The 15,607-nt window shown below is 44.3% G+C and overlaps 1 long non-coding RNA gene across 1 annotated transcript in view; it reads left to right on the forward strand.

Moving 5' to 3' along the window:
* The window catches only part of LOC135904284 (uncharacterized), a 29,481-nt gene extending 18,712 nt beyond the window's left edge, over positions 1-10,769 (forward strand). The window contains exons 2-3 of the long non-coding RNA XR_011509592.1: positions 6,048-6,826; positions 8,933-10,769. This is a non-coding gene — a long non-coding RNA (uncharacterized lncRNA). The remainder of the gene's footprint in view (positions 1-6,047; positions 6,827-8,932) is intronic.
* The last annotated feature ends 4,838 nt before the right edge of the window (positions 10,770-15,607 follow it).

A 15,607-nucleotide genomic window follows, 5' to 3' on the forward strand; every position in this document is an offset into this window, starting at 1 on the left:
TAGCAACTGGCAATATGTCAAGCTGCAACCTTGTGTCCCTATGCAAGGAAGCAGACAAGCGGAGTGGCTACAGCGCATAGACTGTTGCTATCTGATCGATGCCATTTTGCGCGTTTGTGGCCGTCACTTTACGCCTTAGAATTATTACCACAATAGTGTTTCGCATGTCCATTATTTGGGTAAATGCAAGCGCAAGCAGACTAGACCAGGCCATGTGACTGTGCCGTTTTACAGGATGAGCAGAAGTGCAAATGTGAATAGTCTGCACGGTGAAGCCACCTGGTTGCAAAAGCTCAACCAAGGACAGTAGCTGTAGCGAAGTCTATTATACTTTGATGCTGGTGTAAATTTTTCTCAGAAGCATAATCGTGGACACATAGTTTTTGTAAATCTTTAAAACGTTTTACACTTGGTTAAAGCAATATTAGCTCTTCGGGTGGTTAAGCTCTGTACCACCAGGTGGCTGGACCATGCAGACCAATCAGGCCACTCACATCTATGCCAAAGCTTTTTCATTAGCTTGAGTTTATGCCTCCACCCATCCTTTGAAACGCTCAGCTCGCTTGCGGTTACCGAAATATCAGACATGTTCAGCGCTGCGACAGAATGCTCGCAGCGCACGCTGCTTCGATAGCTCTCGCTCACACCGTGGGATCGACTGCCAAGCAGCTGGCGGAGAGGTTGGAGAGGCTTTGAGCGCTCGCTCCTAGACAAATGGAAGTAGATGACATGACCTGTCATCATGACGCAGAGCCAGTGAAGGCGGAGCTTAGCCCCGATCACTCGGTGAACAAGTTGAGGAGAAAATGCATCACTATGGAGGAGGGTAACTTGTACTCGTCCCTAGCTATCTTAACATGCGGCGCTTCCTACGAATTGTGATGTGAATAATCTACTGTAGCTGAACCCTATGCGTCTACAATATTTCTCCAAACTGTTTCAGGGGCCCTTTCAGTAGCAAGAAATTTAAGATATTTAAGAAGACTTGATGCAGTGTCATCAAAACCTCTGGCATGAAACTATGAACTACTGAAGTTATGTATCTATGAAGTCAAAGTGTTTTGGTCAGCTTAAATATTTTTTGTGCTCTAATTTTATCTTAGACTGGTAGGTGTACATTGGCTCGGAATGCTTGGATGTCAGGAGGCCTTAGTTTGCTCATTGAACATGGTTTATTAAATATGGCACACTGAACATTATGCAGCTACAGCAAACAATGAGACAATTATCGGAACTTCTGAGAACTGTTCACATTACCAAAATTTTGGGGACAGAACTTTTATCCAACAGCTGCCCTACGATGCCTATGTAACATGGATTCCTGCTTCAAGTGATATGCACCTTGAAATGTGTGTAGTACGTTGCACATTGTGAAGTGCTATAGATAGATAGAACAGATAGAATAGCTTTATTTCCATCTACTTGATGGAGGAGGCTGCAAGTAAAAGCTGCTCCAGTAGGCAGCTTGACGAGGCCCGCAGCCCCCTCTACAGAATATTCGGCAACAGCATACATGCAAGCACATATGCATCATACATACATATATACACATACATTGTATACATACATATATATACACATACTCGTAAGTACTCTCATGAACCCACATACTCGCATTTACACATGCACACCCATATCTATACAGAGCCACTGGTGACTAAACCAACAATACTTAGGATAGCTTGTGTGGTTCTCGTGGTGATACAAATGAGGCAAGAATACGCCGCTGAACATTATATACACACATATATATACATACACATGCATTCATATACCCGTATATGCATACACACTCGTATGCATACCTACACACACACACATATACAGAAGCATATATACACACTTTATATACATGCTAGCCGAGAGGATGTACACTCAACCAGTAATTTAAAAATCATGCATATACAAGTCTCTCAGTTGTTGGGCCGTTATTTGGGTGATATCAACGCCTAGATTATTATATTTATTTAGAAGCATTGGCATTGTGTGTGACAGCTTCTCCCTTAGATAATTTGTTCTGGGTGTGACCACCCACCATATCTCTTTATGACGGGTAACATAAAATTTGTCATTAAGTTCAAGGTTAGAAAGTTCTCGTAGAAAGGAGCAGTTCAGTTTTACTTCCCGCCTAAATGCAGTTGTTAACTTGTACTGGTATAACTTTAACACAGAAGTTATGTTGGCTTCCTGAAATAAGTTTATAGTATGGGAGTTGTAGGGGACATTAAAGAGCAGCCGAACAAACTTCTTTTGCAAGACAAGTAGTTTATGCAAATTAACAAAGGTAGTTGTACCCCATACCAATAAGCAATAATAGAGGTACGAATAAAAAAGCGAGTTATAAATGAGAAGTTTAACTTTAAACGGCAATAGTGATTTACATTCCACGTCACGCCGATGACCGTAGATAACTGGATTGTGACTGCGTCAATGTGTTCGTCCCAGAGCATATTACTCGAAAACGTTACGCCGAGAGTTCTCATACTAGTAACTATTTCTATCGTTTTTTCCCCGTACATAATGTTAATATTTGAATTCACTGGCTTATTTTTGGGCCTAAAGAGCACAGCTTTGGTTTTGTTTGTATTTATTTCTAATTGGTTCATTATTGACCAGTCCCTCAGCTTAGAGAGCATGAGGTTCGTTTCATACTCTATATCTGTACAGTTTGTTCCTGAAACAAATATACTGGCGTCATCAGCATACAGGACATATTTCGCGTTTAGGTAAATATTAGTTACATCATTGATATAGGCGTTAAAAAGAAGGGGCCCCAAGACACTTCCCTGCGGAACTCCTTTTGAAATAGGCTTCATACTTGAACAATGCATATCTATCTGAACAAATTGCTGTCTGCTTGCTAGGTAAGATTTAATTAGTGCTAAAGAGTGACCTCGAATGCCATAGCTATAAAGTTTTTCAATCAATGTTAAATGGTGAATATTATCAAATGCTTTGCTAAAATCCACATAGACGCCAAGCACAAGTCTTCTTTCTTCGAACTGGGATAAGATGAATTCCTTTTGTTCCAACAGTGCATATTCGGTGGACTTAAGCTTTCTGAAGCCGAATTGGGCAGGTGATATTATATTGTTCTCGAAAAAATTATTAAATTGGCGATGTAAGATTTTTTCCAGGCCCTTAGAAAAGATGGGCAATATGGATATAGGCCTATAATTTTGGATATCATTTCTATCTCCCTTTTTAAATAAAACACTCACTTTAGCGATTTGCATTCTTTTCGGAAAAGTTGCACTGGACAAACATAAATTAATAATATATGTAAGGTACGGTGTGACAATATCTAACACTTACTTTATCGGTCTAATTTGCATGCCTTCAAAATCACACGAGGAACTATTTCGCAGTGACGTGAAAGCAGAGAAAACTTCATGTTCAGAGACAGGCTCAAGAAATAATGAGAAGGAGCTAGCAACAGGCTTCAACTTAAGCAATGTCCTAGATGAACTGTTTTGATTGTTGCTAACAAAGTGATCATTAAACATAGTGGCGAGAGGGATGCCAGATATCTCATTGCCATTTATGTTCAGTTTTTCTATACGAGAATGCGATTTATTACGATTAAGGACAGTATTTAACCTTTTTCATAAGAAGTCAGGTTTTGGTGCAGAGCACTCAAATTCAGACTGAATGTGTCGCACTCTACTTAGTTTTATTTCTTTATTCAGTTTATTTCAATAAGGACCCAGATACACTGAAACAATTCAATGTTTCAGTGTATCTGGATCCTTATTTTGAATAAATTTATGATACAATTCGTTTTCGCGATGTATTTTTGCAAGCAGTTCAGGCGTTATCCACGGTTTACGAATTTTTTTGCCTAAGGTAATTCTTTTTTCAGGAAAGTGGTACTTGTATATACCAGAAATTATATCTATGAACTTTGTATATGCCTCTTCAGCGTTCGCGATTTGACCGATAACTTCCAGGTCACAGGTTAACATCGTTAATGCCGTGTAGCATTAGACAAAGGAATGATGCACAGAAATGCACCATGGGCCAATGGAACACCAAGTCTTATTAGGGTCACGCGACTAGGCAGTAGTATTAAACAATGTGTATGCACAGTGTGTTTGCAAACTGCAACAAGATTTGGTAAGTCTTTCTTTTCCACTGCGAATCCTCTAGCATGTTCAAAGATGTGAAAACACACATACACAGACAAAAATAAGAACAAATGGAGCTTGGCAACAAAAGTGAAATTAAGAAAGAAGAACCGCTGCGCACTCATTACCGAAGACACATTATATGCACTGTCACATTAGTGATGGAGTGTAAACCCCGTGAACAGCGCAAACTTCGTTTTACTCCTTAAGCCACCCAACTTGCAAGAATACAAACAGATAAGTGACATCTCCCACTCAAACTGACATACTGCGAGCACACATAGCAAAAGCACCAAATATTCACGTTTGCAGTTGTGGAAGGATGCACATGCAGAAATATTAGTGTCGATAACAAGTGTGCACCGCTATAAGGTGCAGAAGCCTATTTTGCCATGTGGTTTCATGCCATGCAGTATTTTGTGGCTGGGGGTCAATCTATTAGCGCTTCTTTATTGCAGTTGTTTGCAACTAAACTTGTCAAAAGTAACACGCCGTTCATGTACCTCACAATCCAACTTGCCTGTGAAAGAAAAAAGGAAGAATAGGTTACATCCCTTTCTTACTGCAGGAATAAGTGAGCTGACTTAATTGCGTGCATCATCTCAGAGGCAATGTGCACTACCTTGTTCACTCTCTCACTCCAATTACAATGTAGAGGCATAGCATAATATCAAAACAGAATCAGCACAGCATTATGGCGAAGCTGTGCAGATGACGGGACATGTGAAAACGGGACAGGACAAGACATGTCCTGTTGGCATTGTTTCACCATAATGTACAGTCAACCAAAAACAGACTACGGGAGGACCCTCATGCCACCCAGCATGCTAATCCAAATTTGTCATACTTGTACTGCTCTGTCACGTCTCTCACATTCACATAATTTCCTCATTCATGGGAGCTCTGTCTGAGGTAAGAATGTAAATTATTTCAAAAACAAATATCCCAATTCCAGCGAAGGCCTCTTGTGTCACTCTAAACTCAACAGCCTTATTAGTGTGTTCATACCCTTTTATATATTTTAATTTTTTCTTGTTTGCTGCATACTTTATACAAATTAAATACCAAAACAATGCAGCAATCCTGTCTCTCCACACCAAGTAATTTATTCATAATTAGAGCAGAAAAGTTGCAAAAATTATTTTCATGCTTCCGCACATGCAGTGCTATGTCTAAGCTCTTTCAACTGAACAGCTTTCAATTGAGATTAATAAGAGCAACCAGGAAATTTTGGCCATGACTTTTCTTTGGCTAGCATGAACCAGAACGCATAGTACAGAAAAGAATGTCATACACATGCACTCACAAACACACATCACTAGAAAAACTACTATTTATTAGAAATGTGATTCCCATTAAAAGGCAAAAAAAGAGCACGCTCGGAGGGACTAAGCAGTGAGCCCACATGACCCATGCTGATAGGCACAGAACCTACACTAAGAATTGGATATTGAATTTCCACTATCTTGTAATAATTTATTTTTCAAGTGACATTATCACCATTTAAATATATTTTTTGATAAGTTATAACCAATAAAACACAGCACCTTTTACTGCCTTTTCCCAAAGGCCTGTGCATGTAGTGTCGAATTAGCATGAAATTTGGCAATCTTTTTTAACAGTAACAGAAGAAAAGGAACACAGCATACAAGTTATTGTAAAGTAAAAAAAAATATGTAGCTGAAGAGAAGTCATAGGGAAAGCAAAGTTACTGCTATCACTGACACGTGCAATGAAATGAAAAAAAAAGGAATATATCATGATACTGTACACTTTCCATGTGGAAATCTTTTCTGGAAAAGTTATACTTTTCAATGGCTGCAAAACTCTGCTTTAACAGAGAAATGGAAATAGCAGATAACGAGATATGCTGAAAACAAAATGCTAATAAAAAAATGCATGCTTGAACTGGTGTTTCAGATTCTCTATGCAAAGGAGGAGCACAAACTGGAGACAGCCATTGCAGAGCTTCAGTCCTTGCCTCATATGCCCTATGTTCAGAGAGTGAACACGTTTCTTTTGCGCCAATGTGAGTGGGTGCTCTTGTATCGTACTGGTGTGCTAACAAGAGGCCAAAACACAACTATTCGGAGGCTTCTGTCCGTATTCTAAAGGACATCATCCTAAACAGAACAAAAGCCTACAATGCAGTAGCTTAAATTGAATTTGTGATTAGTAATTGGGAGAAATATTTCGAAACATGGCTGCTGCGCCACGCACACAATCGGGAACCTACCCACCGAATTGGCTATGAGCACCTTCTGCAAGAAATGCCGGAATCCCCCCCAAAATCAATTCTAAAAGTAGAACAAAATTGCTACCATGTTCCGAATTCTTCTGGAACTGGGACATATGAGGTATGGGCGGATATTGGGCTATGCAGCTGCAGGGCAGGGAACCAGGGTGCTTTCTGTAAGCACCAGGCTGCTGTGCAACAAGCCTTTGGTGGTGCTTTCCCGAACAGCCCGGAGCTGACAGTTGGAGACCGCACAGAGCTTGGCCAGCTTGCCCTCGGAAAGCGTTGTCCAGCAGCAGGCTTTTTCATGCCTTTGACTGCACATGCCCTCACCTTGGCACCCTCATCTGTGTGCGAAGCAGGACCATCGACTTCGCACAAAGACGTAGGGCAGGAGACGCAGACAATCTCCACAGCGCCAGAGGTGCAAGGAGAGATGGCTGACTTGGGCCAAATACATCTGGTACGAGGTTTTGATAGCATTTTCCTTTATAAAATGTGACGAGCTCAATTCTGAACAGGTTTGATTCAACACTATCAACATAGAAAAGATGCGTCCATCACACAATTACACCAGCATTTATAGTACTATGCATTACACGACTTGCCTATATCCACTAATTCTTCTTAGTATTGATTTGAAAGTTAGGTACTTTGATTTCACTAGCTGTTCTCTCTGCTTTCTACAGCAGTGGGAAGAGTAAATTTTTTTTCCTATACACTACAGTTGTTCCTTTTGTCAACCAATGCATGACCCTTACCTCCTTTTCAAACTTCATTGCCACCAAAAAGCTTCTGCCTAAATGCTTAGGTCTAGCATTATACAGCTCTTATAGTGTGCTAAGTATATCTTGAAATGTGAATAACTTTTTAAGATATCCAATTAGGGCTACATACAACTCTTCCACCTTTTAGCTTACTTAACCTAGCCAGTGCCACTCGGCTTCCATTACCAGTTGGTGCCCAAACATCAATAATGGGTAACGCGTCCAAAGGAAGGCATTCACTTTAAATGATTAGGAGGGGGAACAGTGATAAGCTCATGTGGCTTTCTTTCTTAACAAAAAACGTTACCATAATTTTGGCATGCAGTAAAATACCTACAACTTTTGAAGAATATCACTAAGCTGTCATTCAGGAGCAGACACTGAATTATATCTCCATTTCTTCAAATCAAAGGCAGAAGATTAGAATTTATGGGTTATGAAGAAATTTAGCACAAATTTGATGGTGCCTGTGAGTTATCAATTTTCTAATCTACATGCCTATAGATGCCAATTGGAATTTTAGCATCTCAATTTCTGTGCAAGCAAGTGGCACTTGATGCATTGTAAGAAGTGTAGCCCTTATATCTCCATTACCTGCTCATTGCATCAGGAACTGTATGAAATGACAGGTTTGCTGCAACATTCTATTAGTCCATGTGGTAGCCTGTCACAAATCCAACCAAGTGTATAGACTATGAAGGGTTGCACAATACTGTTCCTCCCCTAGGTGAAGGCTTTTGTACTTTAAGGTAGATATGAGACATAACTTTACTAGTAGTTTTGAATATTGTGCAATTCTATATTCACAACAAAAATAGTTTTTCAAAGTGTAATAGTAATAATCGGTCTTTTTGATTCCGCTTCGTCGCAATACTAGTGTGTCATGCAGTGAAGCATATATACCATGCATACACGTAAGCATTCGCTTACGTGTATGCACGCGCTCGCTACAGTGTCAGTATGAGCACCAAGATGTCTATTAAGTGTAATTGAGATGTCTAATTAAGGTGAAAGCACCGTTATGGCACCATCCCCTTTACACTTCTTGTCATAGCTGTAGTCTAATTGTTAATGCGTGCACTGTTTTACTTTTGTTTCTTCTCATTAACTTACGGCATTCACAAAGGCAGTTGCACCATGCTTTACTATCAATTAACCTCTTTATAGTTTTTGACATTTATTTAACAAGTCCTACAGTACCAAAGTTTGATCTCATTCTTCCACAGAACAATTAGTACAATATTCAGTAGTTACATTCCATAAGCCCCTGTTTCACCCTGATAAATTAAAAAAAGTTCACTCATTCATTCATTCAAGTTTGCAGTGAATTCTCTACACAACAGCTATTCAATATTCGATTGAGAAAATGTTCATCCAAAATCAATATTTGCTAGCCCAAAATCTACTATTCGCACATGCAAAAAAAAATTACTGTGTGCAAACAGCTTGTGCATATTATGGCCTCTACAGCACCTAAAATACACCTTTAGGTGCATTTTTTGGGTGCTTAATATAGCCTTTTTTTTAATGGCTAATATACAATCTCTATCTATAGCTTGTAGATTTCTAGAAAATGTACTCTGTTAAGATGTCCACAAACTAGAACATGACTTGAACAACTTATCAAAGGAGTATTTTTGATGGCTTCATCCGTCTGCGTCCCTGTTCTCTTCTTTGGCTTTTTCTTTTAACACATATGTAAGTGCGTTGGCTTTAGCAAACATCACTTCAAAGCAAAAAACATTTGTTGGCTTAAAGGACTTTCAAGGTTTAAACATGTTCATTTACGTGACTTTTTGCAGGACCACAAAAAAGAGTGTGCTGCATTCAATGAAGCATACCAGCGCGCCCATGGACTTGGTGAATGCATTCCTCAGTATGCTGCTGTTATCAAGTCCATAACAGAAGACCTGTTAAAGTTGAACACCAGCAGCGCTGTGTTTGCATACATGTTGAGGCAAAAGGCCATGGGAAGGGCTTTCAGGCATGGTAAAAAAATGAAGGTACAACCAACAAGCTTGGCAAGGCGCCGACCTGGCCTACCGAGAGGTTCGGGACGCATTCCTGCCGGCCGACCAAGAACAGCTGGAAAAAGGAAAACAAAACGTGGACATGTGCTCAGCCAAAGTGTGCGGGATGATGTACCTGGGGCCAAATGCCATTAAGAACTCAAACTTTATGGAGACCTCACAGTGGACCCACTAAATATGTCTCAGCATGCTTAAGGACAGTGAATACGTTGAACACACATCATCTGTCATCGAAAATGCCCATTTTCGGCCTGCACTAGGATGATTTTTAAGCAGTAATTGTAGGTCACAAAGTCTGATTGCAGTGGTTACTAATGCTAACGTGCCCCTTTCCTTTTGCAGTTTGTTATTTTTATGAAATTGCATAGCCAGCTGCTCCTGAACCCTATATGAATTGTCTGTCCCTTCTTGAGGTGGTTTAAATACTTCATGCAGCATCCGCACATTACCAAGAGTCCACCTCTAGTTCTGTTGCCTTCATAGTGCCATTGCTTCAAGCGACTTTTCAAGGATGATATTGCTATTTGTATTGAAATCTAGCACTAATATTGTAAGACTGAGACTAACCAAGCTGTCAAGCGCTTTTTATTCCAAAAAGGAAATGCCCCAGCTCATGCGTGAAGAAGTAGAACAGGGGAGATGATGATGGCTATGTACAAATTAAAACGACGAAGTATGTTAATAGTGCTTACAATATCTAGGTTTGCAAGTAAAAAGATGTTTACTGAACATGGGCCATGAATGCAGAAAGGTCCGTAGCGATGAGCACTGGTTCAGGTCGAGCACTGTCTCGTGCTCTGCATTGGCGATCCTGCTTGCACTTCAGCTGTCCTCCACTCCTTCATTTTGTGTGTAAAAACCACCAGTGCTGTGGTTATAGTGAGCTGTAGGGCTAGCTTTTGTTTATCAGGCAGGGCTTCTTGATTGGTAGCAGTAAGGTACAGCCCAAAGCATTGTATGAATAGCATCCGTTCAGCTTGCAAGTTGCCAGCCTTGCTCATAAGTTGTGCTTCAAACATTGATGCCACATGGTGGCCCTCGGTTGCTCACACCTCAGTAAATTGTGACTGGCAGTGTTACACTGGCGCTCTTCATAAATTTTGTTACTTTGGTCACAGGAACATTTCTAGCTCTGTTTGTGTCGTTCTCAACCTAGTGTGAATAGAGTGTGAATTTTTTTAATATTTAATTCTGGGTTTTAAATGCCAAAACCATGATTTCATCATGAAGCACGCCATTTTAATTTTTTTTGTAGCGTTAGTCCTGTGTTTATTAGATATGCGACCAGCACCAATACACGCCATGATGCAACATCAAGACATGCCTTGATGCCACAGAAATGCATAATAGAGGTAGACGGTGCACTGCATGAAAAAGGTAACCATGGAAGAGACGTAAGATGAGCTGAACAAAATGCTATCTTCGTTCTGTACCATATCCTTTTGGCATTGTACAGCTCTTTATTTTCTTTGCCACCTCTCCTCTGTGACTTCACTTTTCACCTTTTGTTGTTTGTTGTACTGTCTGTTACGTTTTTGCCGCGCAAATGTGCCAAGTTGTTTTGCAACTGCTGTTGACACGTTTAAAGATTAAATTGTTTTCATTGGCAGCCTACTATTCTTTCTTGTTTCTCTTTCACAACAATCTGCGTCCTTCGATATTGACACGCAACATTTGCTCTAATCATTTAGTGAAGTTCTTATAACTGAGTACTGACAATGGACATCACATTCCAGCTTGAACAAGCAAATGAGACTAATGATCATGAACCACCTCTTAGTAAACATACCATGAATTATACTCAAAACATTTCACATGAAATATGTAAGCCAACTAAGCGGCCATCCATCAAACTTCTATTTTTGCCAAACTTACCAATCACTATCTCAAAGATCTGTTGCCCTTTCTAAAACACGAATCTGAGCATTTTTTTCCATGTCAGTGTGGATTCATCTAGAGTTACTGATGCGCTTGGCTGAAGTTACAGTGCCTGCGCTTATGATCCTCACTACTTTTATTGTTAATATACTTACTTGAAAACATAAAATAAAAGGTGACAATGAATACACATGGCTAAAAGGTGAGAATATTAATGTTCTTAGATCTGGCAATTGTTCCTTCTGCAAACTGTAAGTATGGAGCTAAACTGGAGTAATATTACCATTTAGGTAAGACATTCAGTAGGATAGTCTTACCTAAATCTAAGGTGGGGTTAGTTTTCTTTATTTAGATTTGTAAGGAAGTGAGTATCGGCATATGTGCACGTCTTAGTTCTGTGTACATGCAGTCCAGCTAATATGATTGCATTAATGTTTACAGCTTACAGGCACTCACAGATTAGACAAGTGGGCGCGAGGCCAGCAAGTTAGTTTTTTGATAGCTACATGAAATAAGTGCAGGACATATGCAAGTTATCTATTTTTCGAACTTTGATTTGTTTACACCAAGACAAGTCAATAGCGTGCAGGAGACCAACATATTCAGGCATGCCTTGTAGCAAGGAATTTTTTAAGGTACTGTCACGCACTGGCTGGAGCGCTCCAGATGGCAGAAAAAGAAAGCAACAAATGAAAATAAAGCTTTATTTTGGCAAGCTTGTGCCCAACAGGAAAGCCAAGAATAATTCATTAGCAGTGATGACAGAAAATGTATTCTGTAATCATAATATGAAATCCCACAGGCGTCAGCTGTCGTTATTTATCTCAATATCATCACACTTTCATAAGTAATGGCAGCAATGGGGTAAACTGCAGAACAAACACAATCAACTTCAAACTTGCACATAAGATGATATGACGAACCCACTTTCCTTGAAAGAACGGGAGTACTCAAGACACGTGCACAATCCGACTTCACTAGTGCATCATCATGCGACAGTACAACAGAAGCTAGAGCTCATTTGCCCAGTGTCAGATACATGGAGAGTATGTGAACTCAATGTTAAAAGTAATCTGACCAATGGAGCCTCAAGGTACGGCATGCAGCCAACTATGTTAGGACATATTTTGATAGCAATGTGATGTGGCAATTCATTATTAAGGAGTTGAAGAACAAGGCTGAGGGCAGTGCCCTGCAGCACACGGGATGAGACACATGCAAAAGGCGAGTTATTTCAGTTACAGGACTTGTTAAAGGGACACTAAAGCAATTATTAAGTCAAGCAAAAGTGATAGATCAGTGCTTGAGAATCTCTAAGGCGTCAAAAACTGCACCTAGAGTCAACCAGGTATTAATTATATGAAAGAGTTAAATTCAAGGTAAATAAAAATATGTTTACACATTGTATTTTTTAGCAGTTGAAGAGAGTAAACCCATACTTCAACTAAATCGCTTGTAATTTTTTCAAAAGACCCAAACCGTGACCACAGTGGTTGAATGTAGTACTTCAAACAGGAAAATAGAAGCCAAGTAAATCATCAATTTTGGCACAGCATGGTACAAAATGATCACAAAAAAAGTAATAGAGCCATTAATCACATGAGTGAAATAGGGAAATCTAGCGTAGAAAACGTTTCTACATGAAACAGGAAGGGTATAAAACTAAGACCACATTATGATAAAAATTGAAATTCGTTGAACGCGGTGCGTATACCACGCAACGTGGGTTACAAAAACGGCTAAGTTCTGACTTGGTGTTGCAGAACTTGGCGGCTGGACACATATTTCGCGACGAAAAACGTGGCTCGCGACTTACAACACCAGTCAGAAGCGCGTTAGCAATTAAAAAGCATGTTTCGTGGGCTGATCTGTTTCAAATGCCACAATTTTCACAGTGTATTTGCGACTTCTTCAGTGAAGCTGAGACACCAGCATCAAAAGACGGAAGCGTACGCTTAATCTCCGGTGAGAAACGCGGGTTACTGCACCAGTATAGCGTTCAGTATATAACGTTTGCCTTCTCCCAGCCCACACAACAGCCAAGACGCAGCCGCCACACAGCGATGCCAAAGTATCACACCAAGTTCAGAAACAAAAACAAGGAAATGCTTACCTCTACACTCTGCGTAGACCCGCAGTGTATGCGCACAAAAACAACGGAGTTCTTGCCGAAGACCCAAACGCGTAGAACGGCGGGGCGTCGCCGAAGGCCGCAGAGTGCTGGGCGTGTGCGCCCCAGGCGTACCGCATCTCCCTAGTGCCTAGGGACGTACCTAGTGAGATCTAGGGCGCGTGCCGCGCCGCTTTGGTGAAAAAGTACCTAAAACGGTGGTTCGTGCGAGCACCGCGTAGTGGCGCAGCGGTCGAGCGCTGGGCTTGGGCCTAAATAGAAACACGCGACCGGACGTCATGCGACGGGCGTGCTGCCTTCGGTGAGCGGGGCGGGCGTTTCCGACCGCGGCCGCCACTTCAGCCGGGCCGGTCCGACGCCGCTCGCCCCCGCCGCGGGCGACGCCCTCAGCGCCGCGGCATAGCTGACGGCGCCCGCCGCCGCGGCCGGAACACCAGGGCCCGAGCCGGCAGCCGCCGCGGACGCGCCGAGATGGCGTCCCGCACCACGCGGACCGGGCGCCATTACGATGGTGCCGTCGAGGCGGCCCTCGGCGACGATGACCCGCCGCTGCAGCGCCGCCACCTCCCGGCGCGCCTCGACTAATTCGCCGCGCAGGGCGACGGCCGCGCCTTCCGCCGAGACGTCCGACCGCAGGTCCGAGTACATTCGGACGATCTCGTACAGCCGGCCCGCGATGAAGGCGCGCGCCGTGACGGGTACCTTGTTTGCGGCGTTCCCTAAGTAGGTCGTGATCTCTTCCTCGATCTCCTGAAGGCGAGCCTTCCCCCGCTCGCCGCGGTCACCCTTCGAGCGCGGGAGACGCCACCGCGGTCGTTTGGGACACCGAGGACAGACGGTCTTCTTCGTCACCCGCCGCAGGCGGCGCGGTCCGGTCCGTGGGCTCCTCCTGGAACGCGATGGCCGCGAGGATGTCGTCGCCGGCATCGGAAAAAACCGATTTCGGCGACGCACCCACGCTGGCCGTTGCGGGCGGGGACGGCGAGACCTTATGGTCTCGGGCGGCAGTAGACATGGCCAGGCTCAGGCTCAAGGGGTATGAGCCTTGGCCATCTTGTGCCCGATGGCCGGCCGAGCAAGGAATCACTCCAAATTCAAAAATAAAACCCTTCCCCGCCCGGTTTTCGCAACGAATGGAGTCCCTATACCTTTAAAAACAACCCCTGCTAAAATTTAGATGTGCCGAATGCAAAATACCTTGGTTTTGGAGCAAAAAGCAGCAGCCCGATTCCGCCGGCCAGCCAGACACTTGCACGAGCGCTCGTGTTTACGGATAACGATCAGTCATTAGCCAACCTCGAACAGGCTATAGCCGCCGACCCAGCCACGCGCGCGTCTATCCTCATGCGCGTCGCGCCGCCTCGCAACCCCTGCGTCAAGTTCACAGGTGTCGACCCCGACATCGGCCCGGATGATTTCCTGCGCACGCTGAACGAGCGTAATGAGGGTCTAGATCTCGACCTCGACAGGTGCAAGGTCCGCGTGACGTTCGGGGAAAGGGCGGGCGCGCGGTCGTACGTGGCGGAACTCGACCCGGACGGGTTTAGGAGGGTCATGTCGCGGCCGCGGTTGACGGTGGGGTGGACGTCGGTGCGCGCGCGCGATGACGTCCCTGCGTGCGCGCGAAGCTCCTTCACTTTTTAACTGCTCGCGCCGGGAGGCGCCCCCGAGGACTGCCGCGCCCTCGACGTGTCGCAGCTGCTGGGTGTGCTGCTGGCCGTAGTGCGACCGTGTGCACCGAAGCCGGGGGCGTCCCTGACGCCCGCCACCTCTTCCTGCGAGCTCGGACGACGAGGGGACGTGCCTGGATGCTGGGGCGACCACCCCGAGTCGTGTGTGCCGCCGGGCAACGCCCCCGAAGTTCGCGGCGGCCCCGCCGACCACCGGCACGGCTATACTTATAGGTGCGGCATCCCGACGCTCCGACGACGGACCACGACGCCGGGGGTGTTCCTGGCACTCGGCATCGGAGGCGCCGCGCCGCCGGGAGACGCGCGCCCTCTTGGGCGCCTCGACGGCGTGTCCGGCGGCGTCTGGTCCTGTCGCTGTTCTCGTCGCTCGGAGACCAGGCCCCTCTTTCCAGGCACCTGTCCCCTTCCCTTCCTGTCCTTTTATCTTTCCTTTTTCTATACTGTTCGCGCCGGGAGGCGCCCCCGATGTGAGACGTGACGCGGCCGGACGGGCCGAGGCTAGTAGGTGCGCCATGGCTGCTCCTGTCCCGTGACCTTCGAAGCCGGGGGCGTCCCTGACGCCCGACGCCAGGATTCTTACGAGTGCGGCCCCAGGATGCGTCCCCTGGGATCTGTGGCGCCTCTGCCGCGCGGCGGACCCGATTCGTCGGGTCCGGGTGGCGAAGGCGTCGTCCAAATGGCCCCGGTCTGCGTGGGGACGTACCTGGCGGCTGGAGTCACCACCTCGAGTTGGGAGTGACGCCGGGA

Source organism: Dermacentor albipictus, unplaced genomic scaffold, assembly GCF_038994185.2.
Source record: "Dermacentor albipictus isolate Rhodes 1998 colony unplaced genomic scaffold, USDA_Dalb.pri_finalv2 scaffold_15, whole genome shotgun sequence".
Lineage (NCBI taxonomy): Eukaryota > Metazoa > Arthropoda > Arachnida > Ixodida > Ixodidae > Dermacentor > Dermacentor albipictus.